Source organism: Marmota monax, unplaced genomic scaffold (genome assembly GCF_021218885.2).
Source record: "Marmota monax isolate L192 unplaced genomic scaffold, Marmota_monax_Labrador192_F-V1.1 WCK01_AAM20220418_F8-fsc00003, whole genome shotgun sequence".
Taxonomy (NCBI): Eukaryota; Metazoa; Chordata; class Mammalia; order Rodentia; family Sciuridae; genus Marmota; species Marmota monax.
The window spans coordinates 35,389,075-35,415,923 of record NW_026694084.1 but is presented as its reverse complement, the minus strand read 5'-3'; positions in this window follow the sequence as shown (position 1 = coordinate 35,415,923).

Sequence of the window (26,849 nt, the reverse complement as noted above, 5' to 3'; positions counted from 1 at the left end):
TTGTCATATGACCTTGTCACTGTGTGTCGCTTCTGTGTGCCAATCCTCTCTTATAAGAACACCACTCATTGAATTTAGGGTCACTAGAACACAGTATGATCTCATTTTAACTTTATTATATTGGCAAAGACCCTACTTCCAAATAAGGTCACATTCTCAGGTAGCAGAGGTTAGGACTTGTGTGTATTTTTTTGGGGGGGGGCAACACTTTTTAAAACACAGTAGATATGAAACCAACACTTCTGGTCCAACATTCTATCAGGCCAGGAAAGATGGAAGGGGTGTCAAACACTAAACAACATGCCAGGAGCTATTTTCAGATAAAGAGCACTTAAGAGCAACAAATAAAATACTTGATATTTACAGGGTGCTGCTTCACATGAGTGTTTTTAGGCATCAGTTTTTTTGATTCTCAAAAACATAATGAGGTCAGTAAGGCAGGTTTTATTCTACGCATTTTACAGAGAAAGAAGTTGAGGTACAGGTTTATCATGGAATCTACGAAGCACCTTTATTTATGGAGCAGCTGATGGAGAAACGGAGAAGGAGGAGGAAGATAGAGGTTGAAAGAAAAATTATAAACTAACATAAGAGAGAGTTCCTGTATGGACTAATGATGGCAAGCCCTGAAGATGGGTAACTCCAACTCTGTGGTCTTGAGTGCCACTTCCCCAAATAAACAACATTGTAAACCTATATTGCCTTATCTTAAGTCACTAATAAGTAAAGACTAGATTAGGATCTAAGATTTTTAGGCTGGTCCTATATGCCACAGATTATTCTGTAATTCAAACATAAATCAATGACATACTCAAATTATACTATAAAATAGAGAAGGAGGGAACCCTTTCAAACTCATTCTATGAAGCTAGTATCACCCTGATACCAAAACCAAACAAAGACACATCAAGGAAACTTCAGACCACAATCCCTGATGATGTAAAAATTCTTAATAATTCTGGAAAATTGCATACAAACACATGTTAAAAAAATAGTGCACCATGATCAAGTGGGGTTCATCCCAGGGATGCAAGGTTGTCTCAACATATAAAAATCAATAAATGTCATTCATCACAAAAAAAAAAAAAATCAATGACATAGCTAGATTGGATTTGCAAGTATTTCTTTTATGAGATGCAGTTTCAGATAATTAGATTGGTTTTTGCTAGAGGCCTCATCATCTCATAGCCACCCTGATAAACACAGCTTCTGCACACATCTGCTTGTGATGCAGCTGGACTCTTCTTAATCAGTGAAAGCAGATCCCGAGGGCTATGTAATTACCCACTAGTTTAAGGAGGCCAAGAACAGTGTTGCCACACAGAGCTTGCACATCTCCAGAGAATTCTTCTGTGTCTGGGGGATGCTGGCCCTCAGCCAGTGCACTCAGTACCTCTCCTCCACAGGTACCTCTGCAGAAAAGGTGAGGTCCATACTTGAAAGGCCTGTTTGCAAAGTTGGACTTTACCTGACATCTTGGAATTTATCTGGTAGTTTCTTATACTATGTAAACTGACCAGTACAGGAAAGGAAGGGGATGGAGAGGGAGGGAAGAGGGAAGGGCTTGGTGAGGTACTAGGAAATGGTATCTACCAAACTATGTTATGTCTATGTATAAATATACCATGATGAATCCTGTTACTATATCTGTTATATATTATATATACAGATATATAATTATTATGCCCTCATTGAAATAATGATAATAATACAGAGATCAGTAGAGCAAAGTAAGTGGATAAGGAGGAGAGAGGAGGAGATAGAAAGGGAAGGTATCAGGGAATGAGATTTTATCAAATTATGTTATGTGCCTATATATGGTGTAATGAATCCCATCCCACTATTATGTATAATTATAATGTACTAATATTTTTAAAAATTTCCATAAATGATAAGAGTGTATCTTCAATTTGTATAAACAGTGTGGTTTATGCTGAGCACCTGTTTCTTTCTGGGAGTCCATAATTTTGGCACATGCTACACAGTGGCTGGCTCCTGACTATCTCTCGGTGAAAACCTTTGGCACTGTGTCTCTAATGAGCTTCTCTGGTAAAACACATTTTGCATTTGTCATTGCAGTGTTCCTGGAGAAGTTAAGCATATCCTATGTGACTCTACCAGGAGAAGACTGGGAAGGCTGGACCTGCTTTCCCCTTTGGAAAGAGGTACAGCTTTTTCCTCTGCTGATCATGCTTCGTATCCTTTCACTGTAACAAATCTTAGTTATGAATACAACTGTATGCTGGGTCTTGTGAGTCCCTCTAGTCATAACCGAACCTGGTCATCTTGGGACAACAATAGCAGGTCCTTCCACCCTCAGAACTTCTCATGACAAAAAAAAGGGTTCTCTAAACCCTATGGAGATTTCTTCTCTCCAATGCTCCATCTTTCTAGAAGACTTTTGAGAAGAAGATGCTCAGGCTGGATTTCCATTACTACAAATGGTGTCTGATTACTGCTGGCTTTCTCTCTCCTCACTGAGCATGCATGCAGGGTATGGTCATTTCATTTCATTTTTTTCTGACCTAATGTTTTTTTTCTGACAAAAGGAAGCTACTTTTAAACTTCTGGCAGAAAAGCCAAATCTGAAAACATTTGGTGAACAAAATTATTGGAGAAACATTGTCTGTAGAAATGTCTCCTCTCTACTATGCTCAACACCACCTCTACATCCTCCATCTTCCATGACTATTGACATTACTATCATTGCAATCGGTACCATCACCATTACCACAGTCACTACAAACTCCAGCTCCGCACAAGCCCCACCATTGCCACAGGTGCAGAGGTCTCTATTAGTTTCATCATTCCTTCTACTATCTTCTTATTCTGACCTCCACCATCTTGCCACCAGACTGGGTCAGAGTCCATGTTGTCACAGCCCAGGCAATTTCCTGATCAATCAATCAATCAATCAATCAATCATTATTTAGTAATTGAATAACCACAACCACCCTCATGAACAAAATCATCAGCAGGAAACCATTAGAACCCCCCAGATAAATAACAGGTTTTATTATTTTCAGTAAAAAATCAGAATGCTTGATGCTAATCTAAGCTACACAAAATTTTGTATGTTATAGTAGATGAAGACTGGCCACCATTATTATGGGGGAGTAGAAATGTACTAGAAGAAATAAGAAGAAATGACAGCTATTTATATGATATAAATTGGGCCCCAGTCAGCTTAGTGTTCCGACGCCTGGTCATTGAAGACATTGGTCTGGGATGTGGTGAAAAGTCTCACAGCAGCTGGCAGACAATTTAAACCAACACATTATATTCCGCACCTCCTATTTGTTTTTTTTGTGAAAACTGATATTTGTGGAATAAACTTTAGCAGAACTTGTTGTTAAGAAGTGTTTTAACCATCGGCCTGGGAAATAGATGTGTTGGTAGGAATGGGGAGGAAGTTCTGACCAATACACACTTTCCCAGGCAAAGAAGATATACTGGCTCTAGTTGTTTCACTACTTGGTTGTGGCCCACTCCAGAATCTGTGGAACTTTTTTTGCCCTGAGATAGAGGAGAGTACAGAATCTAGAAAATTTTCAGTACTTTTCAATATTCACTAGTATAGGAGATTCAGCCTTATCTACTTCAAAAGATTGCTTATAAAAAGTATCATGTAGCTTCCCACACTGTTCAGTTTCCCTCATATTCTGCACTTTTAAATGAATATCAGATCACTGAAGAAATAAGGGGAGAAATTAAGTTTTCTAATATCAAACAAAAATAGAAATACAACATTCCAAAATCTTTGACAAAGTATGCAAAAGTAGTACTAAGAGGGAAATATATATATATATATATATATATATATATATATATATATATAATTACCTACCTTTAAAAAAACAGAGCCCTCAAATAAATAACCAAAGACCTAGAAAAACAAGAATGAATCAGACCCAACATCAGTAGAAGGAAAGATATAATAAAGATCAGAACAGAAAGAAATTAAATAGAGACTAAAGAACAATACAAGAATCAATAAAGTCATGAGTTGGGTCTTTGGAAACATAAACAAAACTGACAAACCCTTATCCTCACTGACCAAAAAAAAAAAAGAGACACCTAAATAAATAAGATTGGAGATGAAAAAAAAAAGTACATTACAGCAGATATCACTGAAGTCCAGAGGATCATTGGGGAAAATAATGAAAAATTATATGTCAATAAATTGAAAAATCAAAAGAAATGGGCAAATTTCTACATATAGATGGTCTTCCAAAATTTGACCAAGAGGATATAAAATACCTAAAAGGCATAATAGAAAGCAGTAACAATTTTTTTTTATCAAAGAAAGCAGAGAAAAGGACTAAACAGGTTCACTGCTGAATTTTTATCAGACTTTTATGGAACTATTACCAATGCTCCTCAAATTATTCTATAAAATAGGAAGGGAAGGAGTTCTATCAAACTCTTCTATGAATCACCCTATTACACGAGCCAGATAATGACACAACAAAAAAGAAAACTATAGATCAAGGATGAATCAACATATGCTAATCAAATATACATAATCAGCTCCTAAATAGAATCAAGGATAAAAATCACATGATTATCTTATCTGTCTAGACACAGATAAGACAGCCTCTTCAACACAGGATTCTATTAGAAAACTTAACATCTCTTCATAAAAAATGATCGGAAAAAACTGCTTACAGAAGTATCATATCTCAACATAATAAAAGCTGTGGATGATAAACCCATAGCCAACATCACACCAAATGAGGAAAGCCTAAAAGCATTTCCCCTATAATCTGAATTAAATCAAGCTACCTACTCTCACCACTTATATTCAAAATAGGACTTGAAGTTTTAGCCAGAGAAATCAACAAAGTGTAAGAAATAAAAGAAATATACATAAGAGAGGAGGAAGTGAAATTATTGCTGTTTTCAGATGATATGATTCTATGCTGGGAAGACCATAAAGATACCACCCAAAGACTCAGATTTGAAAACCACATTCAGCAAAGTTGCTGGATACAGAAATCAATGAACAAAAATCTGTAGGTTTTATACATACCAATGATGAAATTGCTGAGAAAGAAATCAGGAAAATGATCTCATCTCCAATGTCCTCAAATAAAAATGAAACCCCTAGGAATAAACCTAATAAAGGAAGTGAAAGGCTTCTACAATTAAAATTATAAAACATTGAAGAAAGTGAAAAAGACACTAGGAGATGGAATGATGTCCCATGTTCACAGATGGGGAGAATTAATATTGTAACCATGGCCATACTGCCCAAAGTGAACTTCACAGAATCAATGCCATCCCTATCCATATACCAGTAGCCTTCTTCATGGAAGTAGAAGAAAGAACTCTAAAATTCACATGGAAGCTCCAAAAAGAGGAATGTTGAAGGCACCATAAAACCTGGATTCAAAATATACTCCAGGGCTATAGTTATATAAACATGGTAATATTGGCATAAAAACAGAACATAGGAATTAAATAGTGGGTGCAGAAATAAACCCATCCATATACAGCCAATCAGATTCTCTACAAAGGTGCCAAAGACATATTTGGAGATAAGACAGCCTCTTCAACACATGATTCTGTGCTGGGAGCCATTAGCCAAGTAGGTATGACAATTTCCTTGCCAGCGTACCCCATGTTGCAGTGACATTGAATGTACGTGACCTTGCTCAAGGACCAAGGCAGATTAGGGTGTTCCCGGTTTTAAGATAATCGTGTTTAGGGCGTTCCCAGTTTAGGTTCCAGGTTTAAGGTTTAAGATTATTCCTGCTGGGAATAGGGCGTATCCTGCTGCCTGAGTTCCCCTTGAGTTCTCACGGGATTCAGACAGTATATTTTGGGAGACAGAAGCCCAGTGGAGGTGGATTTGGACAGAGAACGTGGATTTGGGCAGAGAACGTGGATTTCCCCAGAACGTGATTGTAGACGGCTGGTGTGAGTTCGGGAATAAAGAGTTGCTGTTTGAATCTACAAGCTGTGTGGTGGCTCGTGATTTTGTGCCCAGCCAGACTGTGGCATTTGGTGGCCCGTACGGGGAGCTTCTGAAGCTTAAAGGTAAGTGAAATTTCTCACCCCTGAAGAAGAGCGAAAGAATGGGTGACCAATTCAAAAAACAATGTGTTCTTGTTTTGACTTATTTTGTTTTTATTTCAAGTTGCCTGTTCCTAGAACTTTCTCAGGCAAACTGGGGAAAATGGTTGACTCAAGGTTTGAAGTTGTTCGCCTCCGAGCAAGAGAAATGGTTAGAGGAAGGAGGCACCCCAGTGAGACCAAGAACAATTAGGGCATATGTTGATACAATACAAAAATGTAGCCCATGGCTTTTTAAAGACAAATTATTAAGTATATCAATGGGACCATCATGGTATCCTGTAGAAGAATTTTTACTCAACAAGAAAGAGATGGCTAGTTCTGTTTACTACATTTGTCTAAGATCTTGGTTTTTACAGACATCTGATTAATTTACAAAGCTAAAGTGTTAAAATATCAACCACTAAATATGAAATCAAGTACTCTTTACTTATTAAGTTCCATAAGGTAATATATTTAAACATTATGTGTGTTTTCATAAATTGGTAAATGGAAAAAGGTTTAATATTGCTTTGTGTCTGTGTCTTTGCTAAAACAAGGTTACTAAGAGTTAAGATTCTATCGTGTAATTTATATACAAAGAGTAGAAAAACTTTCAGTTGGGTTTCAATTATAGTATTATAGTATCAAAAAACATGAAAGTCTTTCATCTTATTAAAGTGGAGTAATTTGTCTAAATCAGAAATTTTATAAGAGTTGTTTCAAAATGTAAATTTATAAAAGGGTTAACGGTTAAAAGAGATAGAAAAAGATTCAAGATGTGGAAATATATTTTAATATAAAAGGTTAAAGGAAAAAGAAATGTTTCTAGATGAGATAATCTCTGTGTGGTAAAGTAAAAAGTTGTAAAATGCCATTTAAAAAGATTTTGAGGAAACTAGACTTACTTTAAAAGTTTGAGAAAGGAAGAAAGAAGAAAAAGATATTTGCACATGGCAGATTGAGACAAAGCTTCTCAATGGAGTTAAAAAAAAAAAGCCTTTGGTTGAAGGGCAGCCATGTAAACTAACATTAAAGCGATTTAAACAGAATCTAAGCCTCGTTTAAAAGAGTGAAGCTGTAGGTGGTGAAAAAGTACATTTAAAAGTACAGTATAGATGATAATTAAAAGGCTTTAAAAGGTTAAATTGAAGGTGGTTGAGATACCTTCATGGCGGAAAAAAGATTGTTTTATTGCATCATTCGAAGCCTAGTTAATCTTAAAGGCATTACTTAAAAAAAAATGGGAAGATAATAGAAGTTAAAAAGAAAAAAGATAAAGAAGATGTAAAAAGATAGAAAAGATGTAGGAAGACAAGAATTTTAAACCCACAAAATAGGAAAAAAAAAACTAGGAGGAAAATAAGCAACTAAGGGTAAAAATACAAACCTTAGGGGGGAAAAAAAAATTAGAAGATAGAAATAAGATAGAAAATGGTTGAAAATGTCAAGTAAGGTATTACACAGATAGAAAATGCAAAAAGCTAAGACAACTATTAGATACAGACATATACTTATTAAAGCAAAAAGAGGGAATTGGAAGGGGGTATATATCCCCCAAAGATAAACTTAAAATAACGCTTTTTACCCTAAACTTTTAAAAATTTAGATTCATCAGGACTTAGTGCTGCAGAAAGGCACATGTATCCAAAAAATGTACATAAGCCTAAGGTACTTTGGAAAGATATTCTAACAGGACAATGGAAAGGTCCTGACCCAGTGATTGTCTGGAGTCGGGGTTTTGTTTGTGTGTTTCCACAGGGAGAACAGCAGCCGATTTGGATTCCAGAGAGATTAACTAAAACTGTTTCTACAGATCGAAAAGAAGATGATTTGACTCAAATCCATAACAGCTGATATCCAGAACTCCAGCTTGGCACTCAACAAGTAATGCTCAATCAAGGAGTTAACTTACTTTGGGAGGAAACGGATTTTGGGAGGAAATGGACATATTGATAGATTCCTCCGCTTTGAACTGCTTGCAGAACTTGCCTGGACTATGTAACTATCGTTTGGTGCAGCGAATTGTGGTAATGCTGGCATATCTTTGCTGATGGTGTCACCAGTGATGCAATTTTTCCCAAGGAGCCGTCAATTGGCTTGGTGTCGTGGCATTTCTGTATCCTCCTCCCTTCTGCTAGTGATGGTCTAAAATTTGGGGGCCAATGGCTTATGCTGGACCGGTAGTCAGTGACGGGTATGATCCAATTGCAGTGGTATCAACCTAAGACAGGAGGCTGACGCCTAAAGGTCAGTTTTCCGATGACGGGTAAGAACATATGTTGAATTGGACAACCTACCAGGCACGGTCCATAAGCCACATTAACCTCACTCCCCCACTGGCACCAAGGCCAAATTTGGGGGCCAACAGAGGTGAGGCAAAGAACCTCACCCCCCCACTGGTGCATAGACCTATCCACAAGTATGGCTGTATGCTGGACCGGTAGTCAGTGACGGGTATGATTCAATTGCAGTGGTATCAACCTAAGACAGGAGGCTGACGCCTAAAGGTCAGTTTTCCGATGACGGGTAAGAACCATATGTTGAATTGGACAACCTACCAGGCACGGTCCTTAAGCCACATTGCTTGTTGTTTAATTAATCAGAAGGGGGGAGATGCTGGGAGCCATTAGCCAAGTTGGTATGACAATTTCCTTGCCAGCGTACCCCATGTTGCAGTGACATTGAATGTACGTGACCTTGCTCAAGGACCAAGGCAGATTAGGGTGTTCCCGGTTTTAAGATAATCGTGTTTAGGGCGTTCCCAGTTTAGGTTCCAGGTTTAAGGTTTAAGATTATTCCTGCTGGGAATAGGGCGTATCCTGCTGCCTGAGTTCCCCTTGAGTTCTCACGGGATTCAGACAGTATATTTTGGGAGACAGAAGCCCAGTGGAGGTGGATTTGGACAGAGAACGTGGATTTGGGCAGAGAACGTGGATTTCCCCAGAACGTGATTGTAGACGGCTGGTGTGAGTTCGGGAATAAAGAGTTGCTGTTTGAATCTACAAGCTGTGTGGTGGCTCGTGATTTTGTGCCCAGCCAGACTGTGGCAATTCTGGGAAAACTTGATATTCATTTTCAGAAGATTGAAAGTAGATTGCTAGCACCCTGTAGAAAAATCCATTCAAAATGGATCAAAGACCTTAAGGTAAGACCTGAAATTTTGAAACAACTAGAGGGAAACATATTGGATGGCACAGGAGGCACTGGGTTTGATCCTTAGCACCACATAAAAAATAGATTAAAAAATAAAGATATAAATAAATTAATTAATTAAAAAAACCAACTTCTGAACAGCAAAGGAAACATTAAAAGGTTGAAGAGAACATCTACAGAATATGAGAAAATCTTTGCCAGCCATGTGTTTGACAAAGGATTAATATATAGAACACAAAAGCATCTCAAAAAAAAAAATCTACCAACAAAAGAACAAGTATTTAATCAATAAATGGGCAAATTATCTGAACAGACACTTTTCAAAAGAAGAAATACAAGTGGCCAACAAGTGTACGAAAGAATGTTCCTCATCTTTAGCCATCAGGGAAAAGCAATCAAAACTTCACTAAAATTCCACCTTACCTCAGTCAGAATGGCCGATTTCAAAAATAACAAATGTGGACAAAATAATACTTAAATGCTGCTGTTTGGAATGTAAATTAATATAGTCATGATGGAAAACAGTGAGGAGGTTCCTTATAAAACTAAATATAGATCTCTCAAACCATCCAGGTATACCACTCCTGGTCATATACCCCAAGGAAATGAAGTGTTTATACAAAAGAGAGACTTGCAAACCAATCTTTCAAACCATCCAGGTATATCACTCCTGGTCCTATACCCCAAGGAAATGGAGTGTTTATACAAGAGAGAGACTTGCAAACCCATTTTTATCATGACACTATTCCCAGTAGCCAACATATAGAATCAGCCTAGATACCTGCCAACAGATGAATGAATAAAAAGGATGGTCTATATACATAATGGAGTTTTATTCAGCCATAAAGAAGGATGAAATCATACCCTGCATAGGAAAATGGTTGGAACTGGAGGACATTATGTTAAGAGAAATAAACCAGACATAGAGGATTTATTTTTCTTCCATGAAACAGGAGACTGTTCTGAGAAAGAGGGGGAAGACGTGGTTCACAAGGTCATCCATGTTTATTACTCTGCCATTTCCCAGGCTCTAGTCCTAGGGACATGATTGATGCTGGCTCCTCCTCCATAGACATGTTCTAGGTCAGGTGGTTTTGTTTTAAAGGAGATGACCACATCTCTTGTCACATGACCATACCTAGCTGCAAGGAGGGAGGGAGATGTAGATTCTGCTGGGCAGTCTGCTTTCCAGGTAAAACTCAGGACATTCCATCACTAAAAGGATGAAAAACGGATGAACACTGGAAATACTGAGAGAGCCTGCCATACTACGCTTGTTTTCTCCCATATTTTTCACTTGTCATCTATCTGCTGTCACTTTGATTGCATAAACCTTTGAGCACCACCTGCAGATCTGCCTTCTCCATCTGAGTTCCTCCATCTCTATGTCTACCTGACCTAGCATTTTCCAAACTGTCTCAGAACTCACATGTTGACTGCCTCCTTCTCTGTCTACTTTATGAACATGTTGAATATAGAAATGTTACCTTATTCTTCTTTATATTCTTATTCCTATCACAAAGTGTGGCCCAGTTAACTGGTCTATATGACAGAAAATGAAATTAGCTGAGGAACATCATTGAACAGAATACTGCTGAAGGACTTCAGATAAAATGTTTGTCCAACCTGAACTGGAATTCAGGTTTTTATCATTGTAAATCCTGTGTCTTTCATCACAGGGGATTTCTTTTTGGATACACGGGTATACCAGGTCCCAGGAAGCTTTGGTGATCTAGCCAAAGCCAAAGGGTGGAACTCAGGTTCCCACATAAAACAGCATTTCTCATTGCTTCAGGGCACTGTTTACAAGTATGAAATTTGTGATCAATGAGTGCTGGACCATGCTCATTAGCTTTGTATCCTTAGGTAGGGTATGTAAATCATCTGAGCCTGAATTTTACTTTCTATACAGTAAGGATAATATTTTCAACTTATTGTTGAAATGAGATGTGCGTATGTTGTTGAATCCTACAGAATGTACCCATGCAAGTGTTAGCTAATAAACACATTATTCTTTTCTGAGAGCTTAAATTCAACTTTAAGCCCTCTTAAAATAGTAAAATTTATCTTTTGGAGAACACTAAGAGCCAGGGTATTTATTTGCTCCATTATAACAGCCTGTCCTCTGTTATACTTTGAGGACAGGCTGTGATTCTTGCAACACTCATATTTCCTGATGAAGAAATTGATCCTTAGTTGTATTTTGAAATATAATTCCCCTTTCCTGGATACAGTGGGGATTGTGGTAGCTAGCTGTGCTAATCTGATTCTTGTTCTTAGGAGTTCATACTGAAAATTAATAAACAACTGGGAAAAGGGCAGATTGACATATAGACAAGTAGACACCAAAAAAAGCTGAGATAAGCTATTGTGCCAAGGAGTAAAGAGCCTCATGATTCATTTTAATTGTACTATAAAATAAAATACTTTCTGAAAATCCCTGGATTGCATATGATCTGTTTTCATTTTGGTAAATTTTAAAAATGATAGGCCTCATTTTTCTAGGAACCAGCAGGAATATGAGATTGGATTGGCCAAGGCTACCTTTTATATAAGGTAAGGGCAGGCATATGTCCCATGTGTTTTGGAGTTGGACTTGCTCTTTTAAATATAGAAGCTGAGAAAGCACTATTAATTTTAGCACATCTTGTCTGGAGAAAATTCTAAGACTCACAGAGCACAAAGATACTTTAAAAGGCTTGCTTATTCCTACTTCCTACAGAAATGATGGTTAAGTGGATGGTATGTAATTCAGCTTTTTTGTTGTTGTTGTGAACAAAATACCTGACAAGAACAACTTAGAGGAAAAGTTTATTTTGGCTCTGATTTTTAGAGGATCAGTCCATGATCAGCTGAGTCCATTGCTTTGGGTCTGAGGTTAGACAGAACATTATGTGGAAGGGTACCAAGGAATAAAGCTTCTTAGCTCATGGCAGCCAGGAGGTAGCAAGAGGGGTGAGGTGTACACAAGCAAATACATAAGGAGCCACAGACAAAATATATTGCCCCAAAGGCATGCCCCCAGTGATGCGCTTTCTTTAGTCATGCACTACCTGCCTATTGTTACCATCCATTAATCCATTCAATGTACAAACCAATCAAATTGATTAATTCACTGATGAGGTCTCTGAAACTTCTTGCATCATCACATGATTTTTTCAGAGGATTTCACATATCTAAACCATAACATTCTGCACCTGATCCCTCAAAGCTCATGTCCATATCTCAATGTGAAATTTACTTAGTCCATCTCCAAAAGGCTTAAGAGCTCCAGCATTACCTAAAAGACCAAGTCCAAAGTCCAAGGTAAACTCTTGGCAATGGGCCTCTATAAATATCAAAAGCAAATTATAGATATCCAATGTACAATGGAGCAGAGTAAATATGTCCATTCCAAAAAAGAGGAATTCGGGCATAGAAAAAAGAGATGAAACCCAGCAGGACAGACAAGTCCTGGAGCTCCATATTCAGCATCAAGTACTTAGCGATGAGATATGATTTCCAAAGGACTTAGTCAGGCCTGCCCCATGACTGCCAGTTGCAACCCACATGGCCTCTCTTCTAGCCTGGATTTGTCCACAACCAGCAGCTTTCCTTGGCAGATATTCCACCTCACTAGGGTCGCTTAATCCTGGGGATCTCCACTGCATCTGCAGCTTCCTTCTGACAGCTTCATGCATTTCTTTCTCTGAGACTGCCTAAAGGAATGCTGACCTTGCTAACACTTTGCTTGGCCTCCAGTCTTTCCTTTGAAATCTCAGTAGAATGTCTTTGGCCCCTTAATTCCGGCATGCCATGCATTCCTGCAGAACCAGCACCACTTAAATAATGCCAAAATCTACCGCCAGCTTGAGCAGCAGCAGTAGTCAAGACCTTGGACCACAGATGCACTGATCCCAGAGTACCTGGATGGCTGAGTATAGAGAAAGAATCCTGAAGGGAAGGAGGTCCAAGATGGAGAGCTAGAGAGAGGCTGCATTCTGTGTCGCTCCAGGACCTGGGATTCAAATAGTGGGAATATTGTTTCTCTGCAAGTTATTACATGACCCCCAACAGCTGCTCCCATGCAGGAATCACAGCCGCTGTGCCCACGCAGGTGTCCAGGCCTCAGTGTCAGTGTAGGATTCCTGGCCACTGGCCCACGCAGGACTTCCGGCCACCATCAGGTCCACTAGCATCAGCACCTATGCAGGACTCCTGGCTGCCCACCTGCACTCATAATCCTGGTCTCTGCTCCCATGCAGGACTGCTGGCCACTGCCCATGCACAGGATCTCTGGCTGCCTCTCTCTCCCATGTGGATCCCCATCTACCAACATGGGGCTCCCCTGGTTGCCTCCAGCATGGGTCACTACCACCACAGCCATAGTCCCCTACATGCAGTAGCCCGAACCTTGGGACACCACACAGGGTCTGGAGACAGCCTCCTGCCACAGAGCTGCATCTCTGAACACACTGCCCAACACCACCCGCCTGGCCCCACCCACCCCGACACCACATCGCTGAAAGCAGCCACATCCATCTTGGGACACCTTTGTCTCCATCTTTAGTCGGGGTAACTCCCAGCTTGGGACAATGGCTGGGGCTTAGAAGCAATATCAAGGTACCTATAGTTCTCAACTTCACCCTCCCTGGCAGCCGCTAACCTGGCACAGTGCTTGCAGCTGTGTGGCTGGTCCATAACTCGCAAAAACCTGGTCCTGAACTGCCCAATACAAAACAGCTCTCCATAGCAGGTGCACTGCCCACAGAGTGCAGCCCACAAGACCTCTGGAGAGAGAAGTTCCTGACTGGGATGTAGAAAGGGAGGGGGTGAGTAAGGTACAGTTTAGAAACTAAATTAGAGACCAGGAATTGTGAGGTCTACAGGCGATATAAGGAGATAAGACCAGGCAGCCACTTACACAAGTGGGAAACCGAAGGAGATCCTTGGGGTGCAGTCTCTCATTGAGGAAGGGCGAGTGCTATAGTCCACCTCCAGGAGCTCTGCCACCAAGACCAACCCTCCCACCCTAATAACCTTCACTATCCTGGTGGAGATACCAGCAAACAACAGACAACCCCACCTATTGGATGAGAAGGGAAGAGGAAAGATACTGATCTCCAACCAAAACCATCTTTGTATCTTCTGTCAAGAATTTTTCTTTTCTTTCTCTCTCCCTTCTCCCATCCTCACACTCCCAACATTTGTAAAACCAAGTACTTTTCATGAATTAGATTATAAATAACAGGGATGAGTGAATAGTATATTACAGTCGTAGTTGTGTTGTATCTTTTTAATCTCCTATTTTTATATTTTTCTTAATATTTATGTTTGTTTTTGTACTCTATTGTCTCCCCACTTACTTGTCTTCCCAAAATCACTTTCTCTCTCTTCTCCTGATAGTAACCTCTTTCGTATTTCCTAAGATCTGATAATCCTATATCTTCACCTCCTATCCTATATCTTATCCAAACCTCACCCCTGGTTCTCTCTTTGTTCACAATCAGAAACTGTAGACCCTTTTGCAAATCTACTGTTCATATTTTAGATAATAATTGAACTCACCATTTCTATATATTGTGACAAAACCATAAACATCTTAATAGCATCTATTTGGATTAAGGCTGCACATTGTTTGTATAAGGATGTGTTAATATTGTTCTCCCCCTTAAAGGAGAGTTATTAGAATGCTGCAAGGACACTATAAGCCTATATGGTAAATACTTCAATGCCTCAGATCCACAGTGCTAGAAGGGAAGACACATGAATAACATGAAAAAAAGGGAATAAAGTGCCCCCAAACAAACCAAGATACTAAATATTAGAATCCATGGCCAGCACAACAGAAGACATTATAGAGAAGGAGTTTAGGATACATATAATTAAAATGTTCTGTGAATTAAAGAATGATATAAGAGAGCAAATACAGGTAGCTAAACACCATTTTGATAAAGAACTGTGTAAGAAAATACAGGAAGCAAAAGATTAATTCAATAAGGAGATAGAGGATCTGAAACAAACAAATAAACAGAAATCCTTGAAATGAAAGAAACAATGAACCAAATTAAAAACTCAATAGGAAGCACCACCAACAGATTAGGTCCCTTGGAAGACAGAACCTTAGACAATGAAGAAAAAATATATAATCTTGAAAAGAATCTCAACTACACAGTGAAAATGGTAAGAAATCATGAATAGAACTTTCAAGAATTATGGAATAACATAAAAAGAAAAAGTTTAATAATTATTGGAATAGAGGAAGGCATAGAGTTACAAACCAAAGGAATAAACAATCTATTCAATGAAATAATATCAGAAAATTTTCCAAACATGAAGAATTAATTGGAAAATCAAATACAACAGGCTTACAGTACACCAAATGTACAAAATCACAACAGACTTACACCAAGGCACATTATAAAGAAATGTCTAGCATACAGAATAAAGAGAGAATTTTAAAAGCCATAAGAGAAAGGAATCAGATTACATATAGGGGAAAAGCAATTACGATCTCTGCAGATTTTTCAACCCAGACCCTGAAAGCTAGAATATCCTGAAACAATATATACCAAGCTCTGGAAGAAAATGGATGCCAAACAAGAATTTTATATTCCACAAAATTAAGCTTTAGATTTGACAACAAAATAAAAACCTTCCATGATAAACAAATGTTAAAAAAATTATGTACAAGAAAGCCTGCATTATAGAACATCCTCAGCAAAATATTCCATGAGAAGGAAATAAAAAAATAATGAAAATAAGCAGAGGGAGGTACTACAATTAAAAAAAAAAACAATCAAAGGAGAAACCACGTCAAGTTAAACACCAAAAATTAAAAAAAAAATGACTAGGAATGCAAATCATGTCTCAATAATAGCCCTGAATGTTAATAGCCTAAACTCACCAATCAAAATACATAAATTGCAGATTGGATTAAAAAAAGACCCAACAATATACTGCTTTTAAGATACTCATTACATAGGAAAAGAAATCCACAGACTGAAGATGACACTACTCACATGGACTGTGGAAACAAGCAGGGGTTTCCATTCTCATATCAAATAAAGTATAATTCAAACCAAAGTCAGTCAAAAGGGATAAAGAAGGACATTTCATACTGCTCAAGAGACCCACACATCAACAAGACATAACAATTATAAATATATATGCTCCAAACAATGGAACATCTACATTCATGATACAAACCCTTCTCAAGTTCAAGAGTCAAACAGACCACAACACAATAATTCTGGGTGATTTTAAAACATTTCTTTCATCACTGGATAGATTTTCCAAACAATTTCTAAAAAAAGAAACTATAGTACTCAATAATACAACCAATAACTTAGACTTAACAGATATGTATAGAATATTTCATCCATCAACAAATGAATGCACTTTCTTCTCAGCAACACATGGATACTTCTCTAAAATAAAACATATCATGCCACAAAGCAACTCTTAGCAAACATGAGATACTACCGTGCATGCTATAAGATCATAATGGGATAAAATTAGAAATCAATGATAAAATAAAAAATAGAATCTAATTCAACACCTGGAGATTAAATAATGTGCTATTAAATGAATAATGGTTTGCAGAATACATCAGAGAGGAGATTTAAAAATGCTTAGATGTAAATGAGAACACTGATACAACATATCAAAATCTCTGGGACACTATGAAGGCAGTACTAAGAGGAAAGTTCTTTGCATGGAGTTCATTCTTTAAAATAAGAAAAGGTCAACAAATAAAAAACCTAATATTCTATCTCAAAGCCCTAGGAAAAGAAGAACAAATCAACACCAAAAGCAATAAAAAACAGGAAATAATTAAAATCAGAGCTGAAATCAATGAAATTGAAACAAAAGAAACAATTGAAAAAATTGACAAAACAAAAAGTTAGTTCTTTGAAAAATAAATAAAACTGACAAACTCTTAGCCATGCTAACAAAGAGAAGGAGAGAGAAAACTCAAATTACTAACATCCAGGATGAAAAAGAAAATATCATGATGGACACCAGAAATGCAGAAAATAATTAGGCATTATTTTGAAAATTTGTACTTCAATAAAATAGAAATTATCAAAGGCGTTGACAAATTTCTAGAGTCATATGATTTGCCCAAACTGAATCAGGATGATATACACAAGTTAAATGGATCAATTTTAAGCAGTGAAATAAAAAACGCCATCAGAAGCCTACCAACCAAGAAAGACCAGGACCAGATGGGGATACACAGCTGAGGTCCACAAGACCTTCAAAGAAGAATGAGTACCAGTACTCCTTAAATTATTCCATGTAACAGAGTAAGAGGAAACACTTTCAAACTCATCCTATGAGGCCAATATCCCCCTGATTCCAAAACCAGACAAAGATACATCAAAGAATGAAAACTTCAGACCAATATCTCTAATGAGTATAGAATTATAAAATTCTTAATAAAATTCTGGCAAATTGAATAAAAATCATATTAAAAAGATAGTGCACCACAATCAAGTGGGGTTCATCTCTGGGATGCAAGGTTGGTTCAACATACAGAAATCAATAAATGTAATTCATTATTACATCAATAGACTTAAAGATAAGAATCATATGATTATCTCAATAGATGCAGAAAAAGCATTTGACAAAATTCAGCACCACTTCATGTTCCAAACACTAGAAAAGTTAGGGATAACAGGAACATATCTCAACATTGTAAAAGCTATCTATGCTAATCCCCTGGCCAAAATTATTATTTTCTTTCTTTCTTTTTTTTTTTTTTTTTTGGTACAGAGGATTGAACTCAGAGGCACTCGACCACTGAGCCACATACCCAGCCCCATTTTGAATTTTTTAAGTTTAAAGACAGGGTCTCCCTGAGTTGCTGAGCACCTCACTTTTGCGGAGACTGGCTTTGTACTATGATCCTCCTGCCTCACCCTCCCAAGCCACTGGGAATACAAGAGTGTGCCACCATGCCCAGCTGCCAACATCATTCTAAATGGAGAAAAATTGAAAACATTGCATCTAAACTCTGGAACAAGACAGGGATACCCTCTTTCACCACTTCTATTTAACATAGTTCTTGAAATTCTAGCCAGAGCAATTAGACATATAAAATAAATTAAATGGATATGGATAGGAAAAGAAGAAGTCAAGTTATCACTATTTGCTGATGATATGATTCTATACCTAGAATATCCAAAAAATGCCACTAGAAAATTTCTAGACCTAATAAATGAATTCAGCAAAGTAGCCTGATATAAAATCACTACCCATACATCAAGGCACTACCCATAAGTGACAAATCCTCTGAAAGAGAAATTAGAAAAACTGCCCCATTTAAAAAAGCCTCAAAAAAAAAAAAAAAAAAACTTGGGAATCGACTTAATGAAATAGGTGGAAGACCTTTACAATGAAAGTTGCAGAACTCTAAAGAAAGAAATTAAAGATCTTAGAAGATGGAAAGATCTTCTGTGTTCTTGAATAGGAAGAATTAATATTGTCAAAGTGACTATACTACCAAAAGCACTATACACATTTAATGCAATTCCAATCAAAATCCCAATGATATTCCTCATAGAAATAGAAATAACAGTCATGAAATTCATGTAGAAAAACAAGAGACCCAGAATTGCTAAAACAATCCTTAGCAAGAAGAGTAAATCAGGTAGTAGTATCACTAAACCAGACCTTAAACTATACTATAGAGCAATAGTAACAAAAATGGCATGTATTGGTACCAAAATAGACTTGTAGACCAATGGTACAGAATAGAGGACTCAGAGACAAACCCACTTAAATACCGTTATCTCATATTTTACAAAGGTGCCAAAAACATATATTGAAGAAAAGATAGCCTTTTCAACAAATGGAGCTGGGAGACCTGGAAATCCATATAGATCAAAGTGAAATTAAGCCCTATCTCTCACCATGTACAAAACTCAACTCAAAGTGTATCAAAGACCTAGGAATTAGACCTGAGACCCTGAGCCTAGTAGAAGAAAAAGTAGGCCCAAATCTCCATCACGTTTGCTTAGGCCCCAACTTCCTTAATAAGACTCCAATAGCACAAGAAATAAATTCAAGAATCAATAAATGGGATGGATTCAAACTAAAAAGCTTCTTCTTAGCCTAAGAAACAATCAGTGAGGTGATTAAAGAGCCTATCGAATGGGAACAAATTTTTACTACACATACATCAGAGAGAGCACTAATCTCAAGTATATATAAAAACTCAAAAAAATTGTAACACCAAACCCCCCAAATAACCCAATCAATAAAAGAGCCTAGGAACTGAACAGACACTTCTCAGAAGATGATATACAGTCAACAAATGTATGAAAAAATGTTCAACATCTCTAGTAATCAGGGAAAGGCAAATCAAAACTACTCTAATATTTCATCTCACTCCAGTCAGAATGGCAGCTATTAAGAAGACAAACAACAATAAGTATTGTTGAGGATGTGGGGGGAAAGGCACACTAATACATTGCTGTTGGGAGTGCAAATTGGTGCAATCAATCTGGAAAGCAGTATGGAGACTCCTTGGAATACTTGGAATGGAACCACCACTTGATCCAGCTATCCCACTCCTTGGTTTATACCCAAAGGACTTAAAAACAGCATACTACTACAGTGATGCAGCCACATCAATGTTTATAGCAGCACAATTTACAATATCTAAATTGTGGAACCAAACTAGATGCCCTTCAGTAGATGAATAGATAAAGAAAATGTGGTATGTATACACAATGCAATACTACTCAGCATTAAAAGAAAGTAAAATGATGGCATTTGCAAATAAATTGATGGAGTTAGAGAATATTATGTTACTTGAAGTAAACCAACCTAAAAAAAAATGAATGTTTTATCTGATGTGTGGATGCTGATCCATAATGGGGATGGACAGGGTGGAGAGCATGGGAGGAATGGAGGAACTTTAGATAGGGCAAAGGGGAGGGAGGGAAGGTGAGGAGGTATGGGGGCAAGAAAGATGGTGGAATGAGATGGATATCATTACCATAAGTTCTTGTATGAAGACACAAATGGTGTGACTCTACTTTGGGTACAGAGACATGAAAAATTGTGCTCTAATATGAATTGAAATGCATTCTGCTTTCATGTAAAACAAATTAGAATAAATGAGGAGAAAAATCATAATTGATACAGGCCACAGATGTGCTTGGAAAGAAATATGACAAAAACACAGATTTCCTAATTTCAGAGTTTTCCAACATGTACTTCTAATAAAGTCACATTTAATTACCTTCCTAAACTTAGCATAAATAAAAATTAAGAAAATATTTAAATGGAGAAAAATCCTGAAGAAACAAATTTCTAGAAACTCTGTGCAAACAGGGTGCTCATATGATCTCTTAAAGGAGCTTCCATTTTTATATCCTTGAACCTGTAATATGTGTTGGTATTGGTGGTGCCTGAAGTGCCTTCAAACATCTTCCTTATTGTTTTTATTCAAAATATTTAGCTTCTATTTGGTGGCATAAATCTCTTTAGCAACCATAACTTCCTTGGCCTCAATTTCACGTTTGTTCTCTGGCCCAACTGTGAGTTTTTTTCAAATATTTCTTCCCTGTTTTCTGCTCCTGATTATGATAGCAAGTCTGGTTAAAGACTGCCAACAATACCCATGGCAAAGTCTGAATGATATAATGCCTTGAATTTTCTTTTTTTATTCTGGTTAATTAGTCCATCACTTTTAAGTTCAGAGTCACAGAAAATCTCAGGACAAGGGAGCTAAGTGTACAAAAGTTCTTTGCCAGAATGTAATACCAATTGCCCTCTAGTACAGCTTACATTCTTATTTACCTTCTGATCTTGTGAAATCCCAACAGAATTTCTCATTAAGCTTTGCTTACAACATTCTAAGAGTTCTCTTGCTTTTATCTCCAAATTTTCCCAAACTCCTGCTTCAAACCAGTTCCAAATGCTTCTGAAACACATGCTCAGGTTTGTCACAATGACCCCATTTTTCAGTACTAATTTCTGTGTTAGTTTTTCATTACTGTGACTAAAATACCTGACAAAAACAACTAGAAGAGCCAAAGTTTATTTTGGGTTTATGGTTTCAGAAGCCTCTGTTCATGGTTGATCACCTTCACTTCTCTAGTTGCAAAGGAAGCAGAGGAAAGGTGCTCAGCTCATGGCAGCTGGGGTGGTGGAGGGACACACACAGGAGGATCCAGGGACAAAATATGAGCTCTCAAGCCATTCCCCCAAGGATTCACTTCCAGCCATACCCCACCTGCCTATGGTTACCTCCCAGTAATTCATTCAAATTATTAATTCATAAAATGAATTAATCCACTGATGAGGTTACAGCGCTCATAAACTAATCATTTCATCTCTGAGCAACCCTACATTGTGACATGAGGTTTTCAGAGGGCACTTCATAGCCAAACCATGACAGATTTGGTTAGATGTGAAATCCCTTTGGTCAGAGAAGCATTTGGTCAAGTTTTTAGTGGTTTCATTTCTGGTAGAAAATGCTAATTATTTATGTGGAAAGAATTTTTGTGAGCAACCAAGAATAAAATAAAGAGAAATGAGAGTTGTTTGGTCAGAATAAATACCTGGCATCACTGGGGACAAATGGAAATTGTCCTCTTACAGTAATTGGGAATGACAGTGGGGGAGCTTTGTTTTCATTGTGAACAGAGAGTGTTTAGAATAAATCTGCTTAGGACTGTGTCCCAGCTTTGCAACTTAACCTCAGGGCCTATGGAAAATTACTTAATTTCTCTCAGCATCAGTATTCTCATAAATAAAATGGAAATATGTGGGACTAAGCACTTCAGAGGTGATGGAAGTAAAGTACTTAGCAAGTATCAAGCACAAACATTATATAAATCTCTACTTAATTTGTTTTATCATTGGCATTTTTATTATTTTTTTCTTAATTGAAAATCATACCAAATAAGCCTCACTGGAAATCTACCAGGGGCTGTCTCTCTCTCTCTACTCTCTTTCTTTCCATCTCATCGTGTTTCTCACTCTCTGTTCCCCAGTTCCCCTTTACTTTCTTTCTATGCCCTGGGTTTGGATTTATCTGGAGTCAACCATTTCTTGGTATGGAAAATGTTCAGGACCATGGTCAGCACCATGGTCAGCACCATGGTCAGCAGCATTCTTTTTCCATTCAATCCTCAATTCCTAAAATAGCTTCAGGCTGCCATGATCTGGAAAAAAAGAACATAAGATTACCTCTGAGAGTTGAATTGGGAAATCAATATGTAATTAATGAGAGAAAACTAAAGGAAAGATTTTTTTTACATGGATTGAATGCCTCTCAGGCCCAAAGATCTTGACTTTAACCTAATTTAAAGTATTCATACAAAATTAGAGAGACAATATGTCCCAGAAATATAGCTATTTAGTCACACAAAGAAATAGCAAAGGAAGAATTAAGGAAGGAAATGCAAGAATTTCTCAGCAAACTCTTAGCAGTAAAGATGGAGTCTTGGACCTGGAATTAACTCAGAAATGATGGTGTTCTTATTGTGAAAAGGGATATGCCAGGGTCTTCATGCCATTAAGCACCCAACCACATAAAATGTTTCTTGTTCCCCAGAAGATGTCATTTGACTTTGCATCTAGCTAGCTTATGAAAAGAAACTGTGTTATCTACTCAGAATATGTAATTTTTGTAGTAAGTTAATTTTACCACACCGGTTTTAGAGTTTGAGGAGAGAACAGCACACATTCTCTATGTTTCTGAGGAACTCATTTTCAATGAAAGAAGTTTATCAGTGAAAGGTATTTTGGGGATCATTTACTGAACTCCTACATAGTTAATTTCAAAACTGAAAAGTTAGGTTGTTGGTCAAATAGAAACCTGTTTAGGGATCTGTGCCCAACATTTTTCAAGTCACACAATTTAATATCCCTGTTTAAGGATTGAGATTTATTATTTCAGTTTAGCCAAGACTGGTCTAAACATTCTATTATATGTTCTATTGCTTCAACATTTTGTGGTAGCTCAAGTAAAAAAAAAATAGCTCAAAAATTTTTTTGAGCTTTTTCTACTTTGTTTTCTGACAGTGTTATGTAGGGCTTCAGTATCACGACAAACATTCCTGCACATCCATCCTCTTCAACCTCTCATTGGTCACCAAAGGGTCTAGCCTGCTTAGTGAAAACCTTTATGGACGTGGCATAAGCAGGGTGCAAGCCTTCTTGCCGTGAGAGAACTTGACCAAAACATGGTTCTCATTAGATGCTTTCCTGTGTTTTCCCATTTCTCAAACCAGTCGGGTGTCTCTCTGGAATGTGTGTCTCCTTGGTACGAGAGTGTTGAAGTTATTGAGGAGCTCCTCCTGACTCTTCATGCCCCAGTAGAAACCGCAGTCATCTCCACAATTTCCAGTGTCTTCCATGAAAACCTGAGATGGAGCTGGCTCCAGGTTCAGGCCCTCCTCATCTCCATCGCTTCTTCACGCTCTCCTCTGCTGTGGTCAAAGACACTTCAACTGTGTGACGTGATCCCTTGTCTTTTTTTGACTCAGTTTTACTACTCAATTACAAAATAGTACCATAGAAAGCATTCAGACAACAGCCAGGCATCATTGTTTTCTATATGGTCATCAAATGACTTGTTGAGGGGCTGTAATCGTCTCATTTCATCACCATGTCTAACTACCAACTACAAACATTTGCAGGCATGCCTACTTTACAGATCTCAGTGATAGTGAGATTGCCAAGTTCATATTAAAGAGCAATGGGCAATAGCCTCATTTTTGTAATTTTAATGTTCATTTCTTTTTTTTATTGATCTAAAACATCTCCTGCTGATTAAAAGCCCACAGAAAGGTATCAATTATAGATATATATCCATATCCATAAGATTGACAGAATTAGGAAAGACTTTCCTAGTAGGCTGGGTGACATTTTGCTATTGAGGAATAGGCGGCAAGGGAATGAGTTTTAGCTTTTGGTCATTTACTAGTAATGCCTAAATGATTCAAGTTTGTTTTTCTGAAACTCTGGAGGTCCGCAGTACATCCATTTCTTCCTTCTTCCCTCTCTGCCTCTCTTTCTGTCCTTTTCCCTGACTCCCTCCCTTCGACCTGCCTTTGCTCCTTCCTTCCTTTCTGTGTGGGATTGGGGATTGAACCCAGGCCTTGAGCATGGTAGGCAACTGATCAATCACTCAGCTGCGCCCCCACCTCTCAGAGTGCACTCATTTCTGCTCTTAACTTCACAAATCCCAATTTGGCAAAGGCAGACATGTAACAGCATTGTGATTATGGTGGAATTACTGTGGGAGTTAGGAAATGGCTCCTTCATTATTTTGATGACAATCCGGAGGGGATCCAGAAAATATATTACTTCATATACTTTGATCTATGTGTGATTTGAGATGTCTCAATTCATTTCTAATGTTTTGATCTAAATGACATTTTGATTTGGACTTATTTAAGTCTGTGCCGAGGGAGTAAGGAAGGAGAAAAAGAAACTAGCACTCTGCAAGACGTTGGCACTCAGTGAGGAATGGGCAAGGAAAGGGCCGTGTCCTCATAGATTCAATCCTCAGTCGTCCACTGGGAGAGACCTCGAGGGAGCTTCACTCCTTTGCCTGCTTCTCTCTTTCATTTCCCTCCCACACTAGTCCTAAGATTCCTGTTTGTGTTTTGGTACACTATTTTTAGGGAAAAAGTATAGGCATGTTTGTTGGTACACTCCATTATTATAGTATTTAAAAATTTGAATTATGTATGAGTTGAAGTATAGCAAAAAATTACCAGTGTTTAATATTAATATTTTATGAAAACAAAGGTATGTTTGCTTAGCAACTATTCTCACCACCTCCTTCCCCATTTTAAGACCTCTTGAGATATCTTTCCATTTGAATTCTCATTTTCCAGGTTCTGAAGGCTATTGAAACTGGTCTTAATGCTTTTTAGTCACTTGTATTTCCCCAGGAACTACTTGGCCCCCATCTAGCAGATATTCTTGATGAAGTTGTTTTAAATGACAGTTTGGTGGGACTTTGTTTAAGAAAGCATGATTCTGGGAGGAATTTGGAGGGGAGGAGAAAGCAGAATTTTGAATGAGGCTAGCTCTCAGCTCCCTCTTTGGAGTCTGGCCAACTCCAGGTGTACGTTCCCTCTATTCTCATCACTGGTTTCCATCCAGGGAAAACCTCCATCCTCTTCTAGGATGACTTATTTTGACCAGTAGCCACTTTTACACAGAGATCCTCAAACCAAAGCATAGAGATCCTTAGCTGGGTGGGCTCCCTCTCAGCCTTTGAGGACAGCATTCAGCAAATGATAGCAGCTGCATTCCCACTTTTAATGGAACCATGGTAAATGCATAATTACCTACTGGCTTTGAACTTATGATCTCAGTTAATCTTCATAACGCCTCTCTGTAAGCCTTTTCTTATGACCCATCCTTTGACAGACGTGAGAATCAACAGAGAAAAGGTTAGGGGAGCCTAGCTGGGGATTCCACAGCTAGCAAGAACCAGGGGTAGGACTTGAACTCAGCTTTGTCTTGTCTCAAAGCTTTTGCTCTTTCCACAGTGCTGCCTGGAGGGACTTACTTCCAGCAGATGACCAATGTGGAGGGCAGGGAGAACTTAACTCTCCAGTGTTCCTCTTTCTATTGGATGAGTAGGAACCTCCTGCACTCTGCCTTTTCAGGGAAGAGCTGGCAGAGGACATTTCTAGCCTTTTCTATATTCCCCAGACTGTGGAACTCCTTACAGAGGGAGAAATTTTGAGGAGGAGATTAGGTTCACGAAATACTTGTTTTGGGAGTAGAGAGTTAAGCCCAGAGGAAGGAGTCACGAGATTTTTAGGGCAAACTTTGGACACGTGTTGCTGGGTAACACGTGAAATTTCTTGTCTGTCTTGATTGCCTGACAGCAGCAGGTATGTTGCTAAAGTCCAAAAGCTCTAGATAAATAAACCCAGGGTGGCATGGAGCCACATAAAAATTTACAAGTAAGAGGCAATGCTAATCATGACTGCTGTCTGCCCTTTCCTACCTAACTGTACCTCTCTGGGTCTTAATTCCTCTCTCTCTGCAAAACCAATACAATTATTCTTACCTTTATGAATTGTACTAGGATTTAGCAAAGACAGAGGGGGAGTCCATATGGGAAGGAGTCTGATACCCTCTGAAAGGAAGGCAGATTGTAACTCCAAGGTATTTATGTTACCAATTTTATTCAGAAATTAAAAATGGATTATAAAGGCCACAAAGGCATTTTGTTGCTCTGAGCTATTAGGAGGTTCCAGCTGAATAGACTCGTCCAAGTTTTTCTTTAAATGAGTAGGATTAAGCTTTTATTTTTGTCAATCTGAATTGTTTATTTGCCTTGTACAGTTCTTAAATCCTCATTGTGATTCATCTCAACTCTGAAAATTAAGGCTGAGCATATTTAGCAGTGATGTACACAGAATTGGCATTTTGTTGGAGATTCAATGAGGCTGGTTTATAAAACATGCAGAAAACAAGGGCAGTAGTTAATTTGGTCTGTATTGTCACTCATGGCACCGAGTCAAGGATTTGTCTCCTTAGGTAAAATAACTACTTCCTAAAAAACAAGGGAGTGGTAAGCTGAAGGCTTGTTCTAAACATACACAAACACAAATTTAGATGAACTTTTTTTTTCATGTACATTGTATGTGATTGATGGC